General features: G+C 42.9%; 1 pseudogene; it reads left to right on the top strand.

Annotated features, from left to right (window-relative positions):
• Window positions 1-1,615: 1,615 nt before the first annotated feature.
• LOC129829921 (probable nuclear hormone receptor HR38) lies at window positions 1,616-5,704 on the top strand (annotated as a pseudogene).
• Window positions 5,705-7,967: the final 2,263 nt, after the last annotated feature.

Here is a 7,967-nt window from a genome sequence, read left to right as displayed (position 1 = left end):
CCCGAGTGATTTACAAGAGCAATTACATTTAACATACATTTAAGTCATTTAGCAGACGCTCTTATCCAGAGCGACTTACAATTAGGTTTAAGTGCCTTGCTCAAGGGCACATTGACAGATGTTTGACCTAGTCAGCTTGGGGATTCGAACCAGTTCCCTTTCAGTTACTGACCCAATGCTCTTAACCACTAGGCTACCTGCCACCCCTTTATGGCGCATTCTGTAAATTAATGTAATTTAATTAGAACCATGTTATCCTGAGATGCATAAATCTGAAAGGCATACATGCAAAATACCTTAGAACTGGAGAGACATGCCATCCATAGGTGATTAGGAGGGCAATTAAAAGTTACTGTATATTTGACAGTGAATTGCTGTATTAGAAGTCAAAACAACAAATCATCATACTGTAAAGTTATTTAGTTATACGCATGTTACATGCACCTGTCAGCATGCAGTGGCTTACCTGTTGATACAGGTAGGAGGTACTACATGTGCTTCCACTTAGTTCCTCTGATGTGCATCACAACCTAATGCACTGCCAGCTACACTATTTTTAAAGCAATGTACTAGTCAGACAAACATACTTGTGTGGCTACATGGAGACAGACTTCAAGCTGCAATATGTAACTTTGTGGACCTGACCAATTTCACCAAAAATGTGTGTTATCGATCTGTCACTCTTCATTGAAAGCAAGTCTAAGTGGTAGATATGTTCTATGTGCGCTATTTCCATGCTCCACATTCTTAAGATTTGTTTTTGTCTTTTGGTTTTGTACACCAGCTTCAAACAGATAAATACAATATTTTGGGTTATGGAAAAGCTATTTGACAGCGGTTTAGATGGTACAATGATTCTCTACACTATACTTGTTTGTTTTGTCACATAAACAAAAATTAAGCAAACTATTAGAACTTTAGCAACCAGGAAATGGCGAAATGATTTCTGCATAGTGCATCTTTGAGTCTCCCTAACTTTAGTTGTGCTGAGACATTCAAATCAGTCTTTTACCTTCAGTGGGGGATCTACACTCCTGTTCCTTCATGGTCTGAGTCCATACTCTGAACGCCAACCCCCTCAGACATTCCAGTGTCGTGTTCATTATGCTGATTCTGTTGCAAAACGTTTCTTAAAATGGAACTAAATGGGGCGGGACCTACATGTATTTGTCCAATAAACTTGTTTTAGTTGCAAAACGGAACGTTAATGATGGCTAAAGATTACACCCATGGGGATGTAGTTTGGGAAAACACTCAACTGAAACCAAGGCTTTCTACAAGAGACCGTTTTCTCAGAATCTACTGGTGGGGTCAGAAGGGTTAACATTACCTACTACACGTTGGGAGGAAGGGCACAGTTATGAAAGTTGTGGCTTGTCCTGCAGGGGAGGGGGCATCTGGCACCTGAAGTTAATTCATTTCATGCCTTTAGATGAGACAGATTTGACAGTCCTCCATAACTCATGCAGGGATTGTTAACCCAGGGGTACAGGATGTCAACTACAAATTCATGACTGTAGATTCTAGTATCTCTTATAGTCAGCTCACACAGGCCCTCTGTAAAATTGCCTTTGTAAATGTTCTCACGTATTGTCTGCACTTTTACTCAACAGAAATGGCCTGCATTCACCCCCCGCATGGAGTTCAGCCTTATGATAACAGCCTCTACAACTGTCTCTGAGCCTGGACCTTCCCTGCAGGTTAGCCATGGACGTGAGTAGCCAGACGGACCAGCTCTCTGCCCTCTCCCTGCCTAGCATCAACTCCCTGGTGGGCACCTACACTGGCGAGTTTGATGCCTACTCCTGTCAGATCGCCATAGCTCCTACAACCTCTAGCACAGTCTCGGTCCATGAATCGCCCTTCAAGCTGGATGACTTCCAGATTTACGGCTGCTACCCTGGCAGCTTTGCCCTGAGCTATTTTGACGAAGCCCTGTCTTCTGGTGGCTCTGAATGTTTCGTCAGCCCGGCGTCAGCCCAGTCTCCCTCTACCCCAGGCTTCCAGCCCCAGCCTGATTGGGCCTCGGCCTCCGGCCCCTACTCTCCCAGCTCGGTCTGCTGGGTGGCTGATAAGACTGAATTATCACAGACATCCTCTTTCTTCACCTATGGCCCCGGCTCAGTAGAGGATCTGTCTCCTCTGGATCAGCCCCAGCTGGCTGAGCAAGGCCCCTTCTCTCTGAGTCAGGAGCAGCACTCCTCCCTGCTTTCTTTCTCCCCTCTAACCCTGGAGCCAGGCACGCTAGATGACTCTGGCTTCATGGAAGGTAACATGTCGCTGAAACCGAACAGCCCTACTGGAAATGAGGGTCGCTGTGCTGTCTGTGGGGACAACGCCTCCTGTCAGCACTATGGGGTTCGTACCTGTGAGGGCTGCAAAGGTTTTTTCAAGGTGAGCAGCTTTTTTCTCTCTTCCGTCAATTTATTTCATAAATTGGTGTATAATGCATTTTTCATGCAATGCAAACACAATTCATATATGCATCTCCATTACTAGCCTGAACTTAATAGCAAAGTTTTTTTTTTCTGTGTTCTTTGCAGCGTACTGTACAGAAAAAAGCCAAATACGTGTGCCTTGCCAACAAGGACTGTCCAGTGGACAAGCGGCGACGGAATCGCTGTCAATTCTGTCGTTTTCAGAAGTGTCTGGCAGTAGGCATGGTGAAAGAAGGTGAGCCCAGCACTTCAGATGCATTTTACTACCACATCTTTCACAATAACTACTGTTTATTTCTCAGTTGCTAAGACATTATTGACCTTGGATCTCTCTCGCTCTCTAAGTTGTGAGAACAGATAGCTTAAAAGGTCGAAGAGGTCGTCTGCCCTCCAAGCCAAAAGCAGCCCTGGACCTATCTTCTGCTGGGGCTCCAGTTAATATCATTGCCTCTCTTGTGAGGGCACACATCGACTCAAACCCTAGTGTTGGGAAACTGGACTACTCTAAGGTAAGGACTACTGCAAATTCTCCATTGTGGTCTGTCTATGACTTATTATTTTTGGGGGTTTAAGGTCGCTGTTGGTACTCTTTCTAAGGATGGAGCATAAATTTAACCAAAAGAATACAGGGCATTCCCCTAATGGAACTAACTCTTCTCCTTCCTTTCTAATTCAGTACCAGGAGACTGTGGCCAGTCTGTCAGAGAAAGCGGACGTTGGAGATGTCAAACAGTTCTACAACCTCCTCACGGCGTCCATGGACGTGATTAGCAAGTGGGCTGAGCGCATCCCTGGGTTCACTGCCTTCTGCTCTGAGGACCAGGAGCTGCTACTGGAGTCAGCCTTCGTGGAACTGTTCATCTTGCGACTAGCATACAGGTAAGAAGAACCAAATGATGTCATTGTAAAAAATGTAAATTGTTCAGGAGACCACCTTGCATATACAGAGCTATAACTGTGTTGTATTGACATTGGTCACTGTATTGCTAGGATTATACAGTAATTACAATATGAATGACAGGACTGATTGCACCCACAACTAACATTGTGCAGATATTTTAGAAGCAACAATCATGGGTTATCAAAGAAATTGTTAATCCATCCTATTTATATTCTCTTTCCAAGGATCAACCCTGAGACGCACAAGCTGATCTTCTGCAATGGAGTGGTGCTTCACCGGATGCAGTGTGTACGGGGCTTCGGTGACTGGATAGACTCCATCATGGACTTCTCCCAGAGCCTCCACCGCATGAACCTGGACATGTCGTCATTCTCCTGCCTCACAACCCTGGTCATAATCACTGGTGAGAGCTCAACCCACCTACGCATACGCGCCAGCCTATCAGGCTCTGTTGAGACATCACACCATAATCCAGTACAGTATGACATTGCAACATAGCGCCTGCAGTCAATCTTTATGCTCACCCTGACCTGAGTTGCCTGAACAAGCTGGATATACATGCATCTTTATTCACAGGCTTACATAATGTTATTGTCTTACAGAATAGTGATAAATGTCCTATTTTAAAAAATTATGCTCTCCACACTTTCTGGTCACACACGTGCCTTTTCTGTCTCCTGATTCTCCACAGACCGCCACGGCCTGAAGGAGCCCAAGCGGGTGGAGGAGTTCCAGAACCAGCTCATCACCTGTCTCAGAGATCACGTCTCGAGCTGCGCCTCAGACTCCACTCGGCCCAACTACCTGTCCCGCCTCCTGGGAAAACTGCCCGAGCTACGGACTCTCTGCACCCAGGGCCTGCAGCGCATCTTCTATCTTAAGCTTGAGGACTTGGTCCCACCACCCCCCATAGTGGACAAAATGTTAATGGAAACTCTGCCTTTCTGAGAGCGAAAGAAGACTATACAGTTTGCTAAAGAGACAATAAATGATGAAGTGATCTCCCTGTTGGAGTAGGGACAAACAAATCAAAGACTCTTAAAGACTGACATGAAAGTGCTGAATAATACTATCTTAAAAGCTCTGAAGCTATTCAATCACTCTCACTTGAGGAAAATAGGACCTCTTGTGCATTAGAAATGGCCATAGTATGGTGCTAAAAGGATAATTAACTTTATAATTTCAATAATAGTTTTGTGTTTTAGTGCAGTATTTCAGATGTATGGCTTTGAGTGTGCACTAATTATTTATACTGGAGTAAAAAACAGACAGGCCATGGACCAAAAGCAGACTGCAATAAGTTAAGGAAACAAAGTTAGATTTTGATGAACATGAGTTAGTGCACTTTAAAAATTGCATCAGTCATTACATTTCACAGGCCGAAGGACTGCATCATCTTGCTTCGTATGTACATTATGCCTTAGCTAGATGGTATTTTTGAGATTCAGGTTCAAGATTTTACTACTATCATGGTGTTATAGCTTAGCCACAATGAGTCCACTGGCGCATTAAGACTGAAACATGTTACAATCATAAGGAAATTTGAGAAGGGTACCTTATCTTGTTGAGAACTACCAATTGCAGATAGTGATGTTGTATAAATATCACTGAAATATGGCAGCTATGATTGAGCAGCCAGCACAAATATTACAACTTAATTATGTTTTTTTGCATCTAAGAATGTTTCACACTGAGTGTATAAAACATTAGTAACACCTACCTAATATTGAGTTGCCCTCAGAACAGCCTAAACTCGTCAGAGCATGGACTCTACGTGTTGAAAGTGATCCAGAGGGATGCAAATTGACTCAATCATCCCACAGTTGTCAAGTTGACTGAATGTAATTTGGGTGGTGGACCATTCTTGATACACATGGGAAACTGTTGAGTGTAAAAAAAAACAGCAGAGTAAAAAAAACATTATACAATACACAGCGCAGGATCACGTTACAAATATTAACTGACATGACAACACTAACAATCTTTTGTACAAACATACAAAGCTATTTAAATACTGGTCAAGAGTACATTTTGAGTACACAAAATGAAATTTACAACAAACAAAAAAATTCTCAAAGAATGTCACCCCCCCCTCTTACCATGTAGGTCCACTGGTTGGTCAAGAGTTGTTGATATCTGATAGTTTTACATAATACATGAGAGGATTGTAGGGGTAATCCAAGCACTAATGATAACCTTTTTTGCTGCTGGTAACCCTCCATAAATGATTATTTTCTGAACCAGTTGCAGTACAAATGAAGAGTCATCATTCAACAAAAATAAAGGTGAATCTTTGTTCACAAGGAAACCCATCTTTTGTGAGGAAATCTGAAACATGTGACCAAAATTGGGACACCACAGGACATTCCCAAAACATGTGCATTAATGTTCCAACAGCATTCATACGGCATCTATCACATACTGGAGTAGGAATCAGCTTCATCTTAAAATGTCTAAATGGGGTTGTATAACTTGTAAGCTGGTGTGCTGGGTTTTTAAAGGTAACAAATACATTTCCCCAAATGGTATCCCAGTTCTGGTCGTGCCCCAACCCCTCCATTTCAGTTGCAGTTCTTGAAGCACTCAAACCGGTGGGCCTGGCACCTACTACCATACCCGGTTTAAAAAGGCACTTCAATCTTTTGTCTTGCCCATTCACCATCTGAATGGCACACATACACAATCCATGTCTCAATTGTCTCAATGCTTAAAAATCCTTCTTTAACCTGTCTCCTCCCCTTCATCTACACTGATTGTTGACTGTTGATTTAACAGGTGACATCAAGAAGGAATCATAGCTTTCCCCTGGTCAGTCTGATGGACAGAGTTTTCCTCAGTGTACATCGCTTATTGTGTAAATTCAGACTATTTTTGTGCAATACATGACTATGAATGTGTTTAAATTAGCATGGGATACTTAAAGCCACAATCTGCAAGATGAGCATACCATCTAAGAATGGGCCCATCAACAAAATATTGAGCAAATGCATTCCATGACATTTCCAGATGCAAATAGCACTTGAATTCTATGATTATATTGCTCAAGAAATGAGAAACATGATTTAAAGCTATTGTACATCATTTGTTTTGCCACAACTTTGGAAGCATGCTTGGGGTCATTGTCCATTTGGAAGACCCATTTGCGACCAAGCGTTAACTTCCTGACTGATGTCTTGAGATGTTGCTTCAATATATCCACATAATTTTCCATCCTCATGATGCCATCTATTTTGTGAAGTGCACCAGTCCCTCCTGCAGCAAAGCACCCCCACAACATGATGCTGCCACCCCCCGTGATTCACGTTTGGGATGGCGTTCTTCGGTTCGCAAGCCTCCTTCTTTTTCCTCCAAACATCAAGATGGTCATTATGGTCAAACAGTTCTATTTTTGTTTCATCAGACCAGAGGACATTTCTCCAAAAAGTATGATCTTTGTCCCCATATGCAGTTGCAAACCGTAGTCTGGCTTTGTTATGGCGGTTTTGAAGCAGTGGCTTCTTCCTTGCTGAGCGGCCTTTCAGGTTATGTCGATATAGGACTCGTTTTACTGTGGATATAGATACTTTTGTACCTGTTTCCTCCAGCATCTTCACAAGGTCCTTTGCTGTTGTTCTGGGATTGATTTGCACTTTTCGCACCAAAGTACGTTCATCTCTAGGAGACAGAACGCATCTCCTTTCTGAGCGGTATGACGGCTGCGTGGTCCCATGGTGTTTATACTTGCTTACTATTGTTTGCACAGATGAACATGGTACCTTCAGGTGTTTGGAAATTGCTCCCGAGGATGAGCCAGACTTGTGGAGGTCTCCAATTTTATTTCTGAGGTCTTGGCTGATTGCTTTTGATTTTCCCATGATATCAAGCAAAGAGGCACTGAGTTTGAAGGTAGGCCTTGAAATACATCCCCAGGTACACTACAATTGACTCAAAATATGTAAATTACCTATCAGAAGCATCTAAAGCCATGACATCATTTCTGGAATTTCCCAAGCTGTTTAAAGGCTCAGTCAACTTAGTGTATGTAAACTTCTGACCCACTGGAATTGGGATACAGTGAATTATAAGTGAAATAATCTGTCTGTAAACAATTGTTGGAAAAATTGCTTGTGTCATGCACAAAGTAGATGTCCTAACCGACTTGCCAAAACTATAGTTTGTTAACAATAAATTTGTGGAGAGGTTGAAAAACGAGTTTTAATGACTCCAACCTAAGTGTATGTAAACTTCCGACTTCAACTGTATAAGTCTCCAACTTTAGTGATTTTTACAATTCGTTCCAGTCATTGGAAATAGGAAGCCAGTTCTAGATTTAACTTTGGATTGGTGATGCTTAAAGTGAGTCTGGAAGGAGAGTTTACAGTCTAGCCAGACACCTAGGTATTTATAGTTGTCAGAACCGTCCAGAGTAGTGACGCTAGTCGGGTGGGCGGGTGCGGGCAGCGATCGGTTGAAGAGCATGCATTTCGTTTTACTAGCATTTAAGAGCAGTTGGAGGCCACGGAAGGAGTGTTGTATGGCGTTGAAGCTCGTCTGGAGGTTTGTTAACACAGTGTCCAAAGAAGGGCCAGATGTATACAGAATGGTGTCGTCTGCATAGAGGTGGATCAAAGAATCACCCGCAGCAAGAG

This window comes from Salvelinus fontinalis, chromosome 31 (genome assembly GCF_029448725.1).
Source record: "Salvelinus fontinalis isolate EN_2023a chromosome 31, ASM2944872v1, whole genome shotgun sequence".
Classification (NCBI taxonomy): Eukaryota; Metazoa; Chordata; class Actinopteri; order Salmoniformes; family Salmonidae; genus Salvelinus; species Salvelinus fontinalis.
Note: the sequence above shows the minus strand (reverse complement) of the source record. Positions and strands in the feature narration are given on the sequence as shown.